Here is a 13,241-nt window from a genome sequence, read left to right as displayed (position 1 = left end):
GCTCCCGACTCCCGAAGGATGGGGCCTGGACTCCTAGGTCTGAAAGTGGGGATGGGTCTGGACCTCTGGATCTCTGAGGATCTAGGGGCTATTGACCCATCATTTCCTTGGTAGAGGGGATGGAGATGCCTGGTTTCCCGAGGAAAGAGTATCAGGGCAACTTCTTGGGCAGAGAGATGTTGGGAACCCGGATGTGCGTGTCCAGGATATGATGCCAGACACTACGAAGGCCTCAGGACTGGGATATCTGGAGGGTGGAATTTTTCACAGAAGTCGGGGTGCGGAGTGGCACAGATGGGCAACCTCCTCCGCTGTCCTCAGTTTCCACGACGCTGGTGGAACGTTGGCTCAGAGTGGAAAGTGCAGAGTAAAAGGAACGAACCGGCGGAGGCGGGTGCTGCACTGAAACCTTAGATTCGCTTTGGAGCTCTCAGGCAGCATCAGTGTGCCTATTTTTCCAAGTGGGAAGGAGAGGAGGGCGCTCTATTCTCCCCCCATCCCCACCCTGACCCCAATTTTCATGCTGATTACTTCTTCCCCCCCTCTACACACCTCAATCGCCCAGTGAGCAGGAATGACCGCGACCACTGCCCACCACAGACAGTAACAAAACTGGAAGAACAGAGGCACCGCCAGCAACAGGGTGACGCAGGTGGGGCACCGGTGAGGCCCATGAAGGCCTGCCCAGTGCAGCGCCTAGGAGGCCTTGTCCTGTTGGGCAGGGACTGGCTGGCTTGCTGGGTCCTTAGGGATGACGAGAGACGTAATTCTGACTTAGATGCCCTATAGCTGGGGAATGGATGCTGAAGAACCTACAGATAAATTCAATTGTGTTCCTTTCTGCTTATGTCTCTATGGGGATAGCTCCCACCTCCCCTGGCCCAGCCCCTGATTCCATTTGAGAACAAGGGTGAAGTTGGTAAGTCTGGAAACTCACCTGGTTCCTTCAGGTCCCAGCCCCAGCTTCCCTCAGGGACTCACATCTCAACTCTTAGAACTTTGGGTACTTAGGAGTCAGGTCCAGATTCTTGCTGAGACCCAGTGGAAGTCTGATCTTCCAGAGCTTCTCTGCAGCCCAGTAGACTCTGACACCGTCCTTTGGTGTCCTAGGGGCCCAGGCTCCCAGCCATTTGGTGCTCTGGGAGTCTAGGCCCTTAACCCCTCAGCATCCTAGGAGTCCAGGTCCCAGAAGTGAAACCTTCCAACCCCTTGGTGTCTCAGGATTCTAGGTCCCAGAAATACTAGCTCTCAGTCCCTTGGGAAACTCCAGGCCCTCACACAGGTTCTCTGGCCTTGGTTGTGACTTTTCTAACTCTGGTAACCAGGCCTGTCCCTACTGCTCCTCTCACATGCAGGCCATGGTTACTTCCCAGCACAACAGGAGACTCTGAGTTCTGGGCTTGGCAGCCTGGCCCCACCACAGGTTTTCCAGACTGGAGCCCCAACACACATGCTACACAGACAGCCCCTACTCTCACACTACTTCTAATGCTGAAGATTTCCTGAGTGTTGACTTCTGCCTGCCTCGGACCCAGGGCAGCCATATCCATTTCCCCCAGAGTTGGAGGTAAAAACAAAAACAAACAAACAAAATGAGATATAATTGATATATAACATATTTCCAGGTATACAAGCTGTTGTAACCCAGGAGATGTTTTGAGAGAGGGAGAAACATCAAAATGAGAGAGGAACATCGATTAGCTGCCTCCTGCACACCGCCTATTAGGGATCAACCCCGAAACCTAGACATGTGCCCTGACCGAGAATCCAACCAGGATCTCTTAGTCCATGGGAGGACACTCAATAACTAAGCCACACCTGCCCGGCAAGTCTGTACTTTTTAACCACCCCCCCAACCCCTTCACTCATTGTGCCCTCCTCCTAACCTGACCTCTGGCAATTACCTGTCTGTTCTCTGTATTCATAAGTTAGGTTTTGCGGTTTAGCTAGTATTTTTGATTCTGTTTGTTTGCTTGTTTGTTGCTGTTTGTTTAGATTCCTTATATAAGTGAGATCATATGGTATATGTTCTTAAAAGCTAAATAAGCCTCTTGCCAGCTTAAAGACCCAGGAATGTCTTTCTCAAAGACCTAGGAACCATCTCTTTGAAATATAATTATCAAGGAAGATAGCACTTCTATTTTCCAGTTTCTATGGGACCATAGTGGCCTAACTTCAGTAAAAGCCTCATTCCAAGTTGTAAAACTATCTTTCATCATAAAGATATAGGAAGTTTATTTTTCTTTTGGGTAAGCCAATTAACTAACACAGATGATCACCTCAATTACCAAGTGAATTGAGAATGAACTATGTGTGACCAATGGTGTTATTAAGCTCTCTTAGTTAAGAACTAGTTACTATTCACCATGAGAACATGCATGCAATGGGTTGTATCTGCTTGGCTATACAAAAGGGTGAGATCTCTTTTTGTCTTTGCATTCATTTTAGCTTATTGCCTACAATGCACATCACATTGTGGTTTAATGCTTATTCAATAATAAAATTGTTTTCTTTCTCTTCTACCTTTGTGGTGAGGTTTTCTGAGTCCGGAGGAGATTTTGTTTGTATTTCTCCAACACAACTCTCTTTGCTCTGATTCCATGCTCATTCCCAATTCTTGATTATAAATGACTATCCCTAAAATGTCCAGTGCATTAAATAGGTGCACGAATTTTGACTTATATAGTTATTCTTCTCATTGTAAAATAATAAGCATTTGATTATACACATCAGTCTCTATGAATTTGATTGTTAGTAAACTGTCAAAGAAGAGTTCATTCTTAATCTGTTATTAAGTATTTAAACTTGTAAATCGAAGAACCAACAACTTATCCCTGATTCATTGTCAAGACTAATGCTATTTTGTGAGGACTCAACAGAAAGCCTACAGGCCTTCCCTTGTGAATTCCTTCAGACATGTACCTTTTTATACAGACTTTCTTCAGAAACAAGATATTAGATTGGAAAAAATTGTCTCCCTAGCAAGAATTGCTAAATGTTCACGTCTTGCTTTCATCTTTGGACTAAAAAGTGGTAGGTGCTAGGGAGCTTTCAAATTTCTTTCTGGAATATCCAACTGAATTCATCATGGTAGAAAGAAATCTGTATTCTACTAAGGAACAAATAATTTAAAAAATATTATTTTGCAGTGTCCTTATTCTAACATCTCTCAGATACAGGGCTTTATAAACAGCAGATGGAGGACACCAACGAACATTATTTTTACATTAGCATAAGAATTCACTGTTTCACATGTACAACAGTGTAGAGCTTTCATTTTTGTTTTTTAAATCAATCACCTCCCCATTTAAAGAACCTAATACACTATGATTTATAGAGGTTATATTGTATGTATATATGAAAATTTTAGTTTTTAAAAATTCTTGTTGGGTGGTCATACTCTTAGCATTGAAATAGAAAGAAACACAAATTTTCTTGGAAATTTCAAGATACCATTGATTGTCTGGAGCTGAACTTTTAACTTAATAGCATGCTTGGGTTCCTGCTTCTTTACTTAAAGTGCTAATAAACAGCTCTCATTTCTCTTTAGTCTTTTTATGCTCATTTTGTCATCCAGTCTCTTAATGTTTTGGCACTTTTTTTTTTTTTTTTTAATCCTCACTCGAGGACATTTTTTAATTTTTTTTGTTCAGATAGAGTAGGAGGGAGAGAGAGGAAGAGAGAGAGAGGAAAACATCGACATGAAAGGTACACATCGAGTGGCTGCCACCCGCACAACCTCACCAGGGCCGGGGACAAACTGCAACTGAGATATGTGCTCTTAGTGGGAACCAAACCAGGGTCTCTCTGTACCACAGGCTGATGCTCTAACATCTGAGCCAAACCGGCCAGGGTGTTTTGGCACATTTTAATCCAAAGCAGTTAGTCTTTACTATATCTGGTTTTCTCTATATCAACTATAACTTAATATTATGGATATACCCCACTTAGCAACACCCAGGCTGGACATCTATAAATTGCTTAAGGTATATAATCACTGCCCTGGCCGGTATGGCTCAACAGTTAGAGCCTTGGTCCGCGGACCAGAGAGTCGCGGGTTTGGTTCCCGCTAAGGGCATGTACTTCAGTTGCAATTTGTCCCTGGTCTTGGTTGGGGTTTTGTGGGTGGTGACCACTTGATGTGTCATCGATGTTTCTCTCTCTCTCTTTCTCTCTCTCTCCCTCCCGCTCTATTTGAAGATAAATAATAATAAAAAAAAATGTCCTCTGGTGAGTATAAAAAAATATATACATATATATAATCACTGAGATTTATATTCATTTTATGTTTGAGATACTTGATTTTGATTCCGGATTATCTTACTCTCTAGCTTTTCAATTATTGTTTGTTTGCTAAGAAACCGTTTAGTTTGTGAGTTCATGGCTTTTTATTATTCAAACTAATTATTATCTTAAACTCATTCAAAAACTGAAAATATTTGTGAATATAGTGGCCAGTTAAATTTCAACCTCATCCCTAGTTTCCATGCTTTGTAAGAAGAAGGGTAATAGATGAATAGGGTACTAATCTAAAAGCCTACTTCAACTTCAATCAAAATGCGTAAAATATATGATATAATCATTGTCATACTCATAAAGCATGTAAAACAACAAATACAGAAAAAAGGGGCATTTGATAGTAGAAAGAATAATTAATCTGTATTTCTTCCCAGTCTTGCTTTATTTATTTATTTATTTTTTCATGGAAATTAGGCAGAGAGAATGAAAGAGAATGGAGAATATTAAAAACTTAATATATATTTCAAGATACAACTTAAACAGTACATCTGAACTTAACCACAGATATCATATACACACATTTATACTTATATATACACACATATATGCACACACATGATTTCTCCCTTATTTTTTGAATTTCTTGTATTTTGCGCCTCTCTTATGACTGAGATAAATATCTTAAGTTTTCTCTGTACTTTTTTTTCTAAACTTTTAAACAATGTTTTTATTTGATTTTTAGAGAAAGAAGAAGGGAGAGGGAAAGAAAGAAGCATCAGTGAGAGAGAAATATTGACTGACTACCTCCTGCTTGCCTCCTACTGGGAATGGAGCCGGCAACCTAGGCATGTGCCCTGAATGGGAATTGAACCAGTGACCTTTCAGTGCATGGGTTGAGACTCAACCACTGAGCCATACAGGCTGGGCTAAACTCTTAATAACAATGTTTTTGACATGTTAAATGTTCTTTTGCATTGTATGTTCCACACACTTGGTTACTAGGTGGCTTTTTGCTTCACTATAAAAGTATGTCTCATTTAATGTAAAGTATATGTATATCTCCATCTCCACTTCCAAACAAACCCAACTGATTTTTAGTTACACTTCAAGTATAAGAACTTTTAATAATAGCCATTATCATCTACTTTAACCATTTTCAGTGCTAAGCAAGCAATTACATATGACTAATATGACTTTTCTAATGAAATCTGATATTTACAGTATTGCATCATAAGGAATGTGATTTCTTCAAAAAGTTATGATAAATTTGTGTGATTTAAATAACTAAATTATAATTAGTAGTTAAAATGTCATTTCATTTCGCATTGTTCTAGACAGTGTTGACATACTAATTTAAATATCAGGACAAGAGGAGATATTTGGGTTAAATTGATAAACGACAAAATTCTGATATGTAGCAAGATTTACTGACACTCAGTAGAAGCTGAGATGCCATGAAAACTAAAAGATCAAATCATCTTCTTTTACTCAGTGTACCTGGTTCTCATTTGCACAAAAATTTAAATAATTTTGTCTGATTACTTCAGTTTTTTCCCATGCTAGCTGAGTAATATCAGAAAAAGTTCACTAAAAATAAATAGAGCATGTCTTTCTTGAGACCAGGGCACATGATTATTAGAAATAGCTCTAAACATGATTTTTCATCTACAGTTGTCCTGTGGACTTAAGTATTTTTTCCATGGTTGCCTGTTGGGTGGCTGTTTGTGTGTTGAGGAAGAGCAGGTTTTCTCCTAATATGAACAAAAGTACCATTCCACCAGCTGCTATAAAGTTGATACAACAATACAAACTACTTCATGGTGGGAAGTGGGGTGTTATAAAAACCCAGTGGGAAAAAATATGTAAGCTCTTAGTAAAATGGCTGGCTTGTGATACACATTTCAACTTTATAAAGATGGCATTGCTGCTGGGTTTCACATTAGCTGTTATTATTACTGTTGCTATTAACTACTTAAATATTTTATTTCAGTGTAATTAGATATTATACTTCAAATAATAATAAAATTTTGTTATGGGAAGGAAGGCTGTAAACTTAAGGTAGCTTTGAAAAAATTCTAGGTAATTTTACAGCTGAAAATTAATAGTATCAACAAGAGGCATTTATGCCAGGATAGTACTTTTAGTGTTCATAGGTCATCTATTTAGGGAGAGGGGTGTCCAGAAAAGCTACTTTTTAAATTTTTTTATTGGATTTATTGGTGTAACATTGGTTAATAAATTATATAGGTTTGGGGTGTACAATTCTATAATACATCATATATATATTATATTGTATGTTTACTACCCCAAGTCAAATCTTTTTCCAACATTATCTATTCTTTCTTTAACCAGTTCTACCTCCCCCCACTTCCCTTTCGCTCTGGTAATCACCATACTGTTATGTGTGTCTATGAGATATTTTATTTTTTCTTTTCTTAAGCACTTCACCTTTTTCACCCAGCAACCGCCCCCCCAACCTCTCTCCTCTCTGACAGCTGTCAGTCTGTTCTCTGTATCTATGAGTCTGTTTCTATTTTGCTTGTTAATTTTGTTCATTAGATTACACATATAAGTAAAATCATGTGGTACTTGCTTTCTCTGACTGACTTATTTCTCTTAGCATAAAGCTCTCTAGGTCCATTCATGATGTTGCAAAAGTAACATTTCTTTCTTTTTTACTGCTGAGTAGTATGCCATTGTGTAAAGGTACCACAGCTTTTTTATCCATTCAAATACTGATTGGCATTTGGACGGCTTCTAAATCTTGGCTATTGTAAATAATGTTGCAATGAACATAGGGGTGCAAATATTTTTTCAAATTAGTGTTTTGGCTTTCTTCAGATAAATTCCCAGAAGTGGGATTTCTGGGTCATTTTTTGAGGTAACTTCACATTGCTTTCCACAGTGGCTTCACCAGTCTGCATTCCCACCAATAGTACACAAGGGTTCTCTTTTCTCCATATCCTTACCAACACTTGTTCTTTGTTGATTTATTGATGGTAGGCATTGTGGTAGGTGAGAAGTGATATCTTATTGTGGTTTTAATTTGCATTTCTCTGAGATTAGTGATGTTGAACATCTTTTCATGTCTATTGGCCATCCGTCTGTCCCTTTGGCTTAGACTCTCTATTTGTACTACAGCAAGTTTTCAACCCATCATTTGAATGCACTGGTGGCTATCTTCAGGGTATTAGCATGTAAATATCTTACTACAGAAACTCTAGAATTCAAATAAACTGTTGATAGCTATGGTTAAAAAACTTGAATAGTGTTTTTCTGTATATTCAAAATGTTGCAAGCTTCCTTATATTTCCATGCATGACATATCATTATAGATAAGACTGAATTGTGGAAGATTTGAAAAATGAACTATTCATTAAACTTTTGATTAGTTAATATTGTCCCTAACTCTTTAGTTTTTCTTCCCAAACCAGCTCTTGAAAATTTGTGAGTGTGCCCGGCCTGTGTGGCTCAGTGGATTGAGCATCGTTCCATGGACTGAGAGGTCCTGGTTCAATTCCTGGTCAGGGCACATCCCCAGGTTACAGGCTCATTCTCCAATAGGGGACATGCAGGAGGCAGCTGATCAATGTTTGTCTCTCACATTGATGTTTCTATCTCTCTCTCCCTTCCTCTCTCTCTCTCTAAAAAAAAAAAAGAAAAAAATCAATAAATTACATTTTTTAAAAAAACCAAGAAAATTTGTGAGTGTGATGGAAATATGTGTAGGTATACATTTGCTAAGAGGGGGAAGTGATATATATATATATAATGTATATCATATATATTATGTATATTGTGTGTGTGTGTGTGTGTATAATCTCAATGCTTCCAGGTGAAAAATCCCCAAATATGCAGATTCTATTAGAATTCCAAAGAATCTCATTACAGTGTTTAATATTAGTCCTTTGAAATTAAGTTAAAAAATTAAATTAGTTGGAACTTATAGAGACTGTACTGTTAAAAGCTTAACTGTGACTTTTAGTTGGATTACAGAAAAAATGAATTTATTTTGGAAACAATCCCTTAAACTCTACACTGTTCTTTGTAAACTTTATATATAGGAAAGAAAAAACATATATAAGTTCAACTTGCAGGTTCAAAACAACTAGAAACCAGCAACAATCTCCTCAGAGATGCACCAAATTAGGTCTGGATTTCATGAACTTTTGTGAGCATTATATGTTACAGTGACTTTGGGAACCCTTTCCCTGAATTCTGGAGACTGCGTTTGAAATGTTTAATTCATTTTTGTCAATACTTCCAATTGATTTAATTGGACTACACATACTACCTCTAGTATTTTAATTTTACACCTGAAAATTCTTTCTTAAATTAGCCAGAAATCAGTTCTTTCGCATAATAGCACTGTGTAAAATAATAGACTTTTTTCTTCCTGGTCAATGTGGCTCAGGGGTTAGAGCCTCGGCCCTCACACCAAAGGCTCATGGGTTTGATTCCTGGTCAAGGGCATGTACCTGGGTTGCAGGTTTGATCCTGGCCTGGTTGGTCAGGTTGCTTCCTTGGACAAAATAAATGAATATGAGAGGAAATGGACTGGCTATGAGAGGTCTGGAGGTGGGGATATCATTAAATGAGCAGAAACATGGAGAAATTGTAGTGTCTGCTATTTACCTAGCACTTACCATGTGCCAAGCATCCTAAGTGCTTTGTTGAGTCCTCACAGAAACCTTCGAAGGGCTTTATATACAGAGAAACTAAGACAAGAGATGTTAAGACTACTATGGTAGATTAAATTGTTCAAAAATAGTCCCTCTCCCCACCCTCACTTCCCCATCCCATTGAAGCTTGATTTGGTCATGTGACTGGCTTTGGCTTCATGATGCACAGAGGGTACTTCTCTGTCCCTTAACTTAGACTGTGGGTTTGGCAGAGGGATATGCTTTGGCCAGTGGGATGCTGACAGACATAATATAAGCAGAGACTTGAAATGTGTATGCATGATGGTTTCTCCTCTATGCCTTATCCTTTTTCCTTCTCTGTTTACAATAAGGCAGGATATAATCAAATTATATTTTCTACTTTTAAGGCATTTGCCTTTCATTCACCTAGGATTCAGGCCAGGGCTTTGGTTAGTTTGGGTTCAGGTTAGGTGGGCAGTTTGTTCTCCAGGTCAAATCACAGAGAAATTCAAGGACTAGAGATGTTAATTAACTTGTTCTACTTTCTATAATAACATAGGCTGCATTATTATCCCAAAAGCTCTCTGATAATTGCCGGAAAAAATTTTGGATATAGACAAAAGGTTAAATCAGCTTCAAACTTTCTTGTTAAAATATTAAATGGGAACATTTGAACAGTATTGCATCACCGACATAAAACTGACTAACCATCTGGAAGCAATAAATTTTACTTAAGTATCCTTCATTGTAGTGAGTACTTCATCCTGTGACAGATACTCTCCAGTAAGGATTTCAAGTGAAACTCCTTCTGTCTGCATTCAATTCTTTTAATAGCTACTTCTAATCCTGAACCAGTTCCAGCATCCAGATAATATGTGTTAGGAATGTAATTAAATCGGTTACTGTCATAAGTATATTAAGACTTAGTTATATACTCACCCTAGTATTTTTTTTAAAAGAAAAAAAATATTAATCCTTCCATTTTATTTGCTGTACATTATCATAATTATTTTTGTTTTATTTTATAAAAGTCTATTGCATCTGTCTAAAGATATATGTTTGCATTTCTTGACTTGGATAATAGAGGGAAATAAACATTAGGAATACAAACATAACCGATATCCTGGATTCTTTGACAAAATCCAGGGTATTAGAGCTGATTTTCCTCAGAAAAGCTTACCTAATTTTATGGTTCCCTAGTATAGATGAACTAGAAGCTAAATGGGAAGAATTTAAAACTGTAATAGGTAGTTAAATCTTTTAAAACAAAGAAGAACAAAAACTGAATTGCTCAAGATTCCATGGTATGAAGAAGACACCAACACTAAAATGTTATTTTAAAAATTTGATCAAAACAAACTTTTTTAAATTTTTATTTATTTAGTTATTTTGGTATTCAAATGCATTTCTTTCTTTATTTATTTTTGCATTATTTTTTTATTATAGATGTCCCTCTTTTTCCTCATTGACACTCTCCACCCGACTCCCCATCCCCTGCCTTGACCACACTATTGTCTGTGTTCATTGGTTATACATATATGCATAAAAGTTCTTTGGTTTAGCCCTGGCTAGTTTGGTTCAGCGGTTAGAGCGTCAGCTTGCGGTCCAGAGTCCTGGGTCTGGTTCCTGCTAAGGGCACCACGTACCTTGGTTGCAGTTTGTCTCTGGCCCTGCTTGGGTCGTGCGGGTGGCAACCACTTGATGTGTCCCTTTCACATCGATGTTTCTCTCTCTTTCTCTCTCCCTCCCACTCTATCTGAACAAAAAATGGAAAAATTTCCTCAAGTGAGGATTAAAAAAAAAAGTTATTTGGTTTATTTCTTCATACCCCTCCCACCCCCGACCCTGAGTCCCTTTTCCTCTGAGATTCATCAGTCTTTTCCATGCTTCCATGTCTCTAGGTCTATTTTGTTCACCATCTTATTTTATTCATTATATTCCACAGTAAGTGAGATCATGTGACAATTGTCTTTCTCTGATTGGCTTATTTCACTTAGCATAATATCTTGCACGTCCCTCCAGTCATCTCAAAGGGTAAAATATTGCTCTTTCTTACAGGTGCATAGTATTTCATTGTGTAAGTGTACCACAGCTTTTTAATCCACTAATCTACTGGTGGACACTTGGGCTGTTTCCAGATCTTACCTATTGTAAATAGTGCTTCTCTGAATATAGGGGTGCATATATTCTTTACATAGGTGTTTCAGGCTTCTTAAGATATATTCCTAGAAGTAGAATCGTTGGGTCAAATGGTAGTTCCATCTTTAACTTTTTGAGGAAACAACATAATGTTTTCAACAGTGGCTACACCAGTCTGCATTCTCACCAGCAGTGTGCTAGAGTCCCCTTTTCTCCATACTCTTGCCAGCACTTGTTTGATGTTTTGTTGATGGCAGCCATTCTGACAGGTGTGAGGTGATACCTCATAGTCATTTTAATTTGCATTCCTCTGATGATTAATGACTCTGACCACTTTTTCATATGTCCCTTGACCATTTGTATGTCCTGTTTGGAGAAATGTCTATTCAGGTCCTCTGTCCATTTTTTTATTGGATTGCTTGTCTTCCTTATATTGAGTTATGTAAGTACTTGATATATTTTGAAATTAACCCCTTATCCTATGTATTATTAGCAAATATGTTCTCCCATACAGTGAGTTCCCTTTTTGTTTTGATGCCAATTTATTTTGCCGTGTAGAAGCTTTTTAGTTTGATGTAGTTCCATTTATTTTTTCCTGTTTCTCTTACATTAGGTGATGTATCGGTGAATATTCTGTTATGTGAGATGTCTGAGATTTTTCTGCCTACATTTTCTTCTAGGATAATTATGGTTTCACAAGCTACATTTGAGTCTTTTATCCATTTTGAGTTTATTCTTGTGTATGGTGTAAGTTGGTGGTCTAATTTCATTATTTTACATGTAGTGGTCCAATTTTCTCAGCACCGTGTATTGAAGAGACTGTCTTTATTCTCTTGTCTGCTCTTACCTCCTTTGTCAAATATTGATTGAACACAATGTTTTGGGTCAATTTCCAAATGCTCTGTTCTGTTCCATTGATCTACAGGCCTGTTCTTGTGCCAGTATCTGGCTGTTTTGGTTACAGTGGTTTTGTAGTATAACCTGATATCCAGTATTGTGATCTTTTTATCTTTGTTCTTCTTTTTCAAGATTGTTGTGGCTATTCAGGGTGTCTTTTGGTTCCATATAAACTTTGTGGGGTATTTGTTCTAGATCCGTGAAATATACCAATGGTATTTAATAAGGATTGCATTGAATCTATAGATTGCTTTGGGTAGTATGAACATTTTAATGATGTTAATTCTTCCAATGAATGAACATGGTATAAGTTTCTACTTTTTTATATCTTCCTCTATTTCCTTTTTCAATGTCCTGTAGTTTTCTGAGAACAGGTCTTTTTTTTTTTTTTCCTTTTCTTTTCTTTATTGATTTGAGAGAGAGAGAGAGGAAGGGAGAGAGAGATAGAAACATCGATGAGCGAGAACATGGATCAACCACCTTCTGCATGCCCTCCACTGGAGATTTGGCCCAAAACCTGGGCATGTGCCATGACCAGGAATTGAACTGGTGACCTCTTGATGCATGGGTCAATTCTCAACCACTGAGCCACACTGGCTGGGCCTGAGAACAGGTCTTTTCACCTCCTTGGTAAAGTTTGTTCCTAGGTATCTTAATTCTTTTGTTGCAATGATAAATGGGATTTTTTAAACTTTTTTTTTTTTTTTTTAATCCTCACCCGAGGATATTTTTCCATTTTTTTGTACAGATAGAGTGGGAGGGAGAGAGAGAGAGAAACATCGACGTGAAGGGACACATCGAGTGGCTGCCACCCGCACGACCAACCAGGGCTGGGGACAAACTGCAACCGAAGTACATGCCCTTAGCGGGAACCGAACCCGGGTCTCTCCGGACCGCAGGCAGACGCTCTAACCGCTGAGCCAAACTGGCCAGGGCGATAAATGGGATTTTTTAAAGTTTCTCTTTCTGTGTGTTCATTATTGGTGTATAAAAATGCCACTCATTTCTGGATGTTGATTTTGTCTCCTGCTACATTGCCGAATTCGTTTATTAAATCTATTAGTGTTTTGGTGGAGTCTTTAGGATTTTCTATGTACAATATCATCTCAAATGACAGTTTTCCTACCTCCTTTCCAATTTAGATGCCTTTTAATATTTTTTCTTGTCCAGTTGCTGTGGCTAAGACTTCCAGTACTATGTTGAAGAAGAATGGTGAAAGTTGACATCCCTGTCTTGTTCCTGTTCTTAAGGGAAATGCTTTTGGTTTTTGTCCATTGAGTATGATGTTGGCTGTAGGTTTGTCATATAAGGCCTTTATTATAT

This window comes from Molossus molossus, unplaced genomic scaffold (assembly GCF_014108415.1).
Source record: "Molossus molossus isolate mMolMol1 unplaced genomic scaffold, mMolMol1.p scaffold_m16_p_7, whole genome shotgun sequence".
NCBI classification, from domain to species: Eukaryota; Metazoa; Chordata; class Mammalia; order Chiroptera; family Molossidae; genus Molossus; species Molossus molossus.
The sequence above is the reverse complement of the archived record's forward strand: the minus strand, read 5'-3'. Positions refer to the sequence as shown.